The following is a 443-nucleotide window of genomic DNA, read 5'->3' on the forward strand; positions in this document are numbered from 1 at the left end:
ACTGAGAAGGGTTTAAGTCTATCAACATTAGTACCTAATTGATTATGTTATTCCCTTCTTGAGCCAAATCTGATGAGAGTAAGGTTCAAACAATGCTCATCTACCTCCCTTCTTTCCCTCTGCTATAATAGATTTTTGTGCCTTTTCCTGTGATGTAACTTACCCTTGTCTGCCTCCTCCTTTCCTTTTTTCTCAGCACATTTTCTTAGTTAGATCAGATTGATTCACTTACTTAGATCCATTTGACCCACTTGATTTGATTTTTTTCATCATTACATCAAAGTCAATTTATACCCACCCCCTTTATGTATACCCCTTTAACATGGTGTAATAACAATACAGTTCTCAAGGATTACAAGTGTCATCTTCCCTTGTAGAGATATAAACAGTTTGCCCTTATTAATAACACGTTGTTTCTTTCTGTCCCATTTACCTTTTTATGT

The sequence above is a fragment of the Vombatus ursinus genome, unplaced genomic scaffold (assembly GCF_900497805.2).
Source record: "Vombatus ursinus unplaced genomic scaffold, bare-nosed wombat genome assembly UNPS02015024.1, whole genome shotgun sequence".
Lineage (NCBI taxonomy): Eukaryota > Metazoa > Chordata > Mammalia > Diprotodontia > Vombatidae > Vombatus > Vombatus ursinus.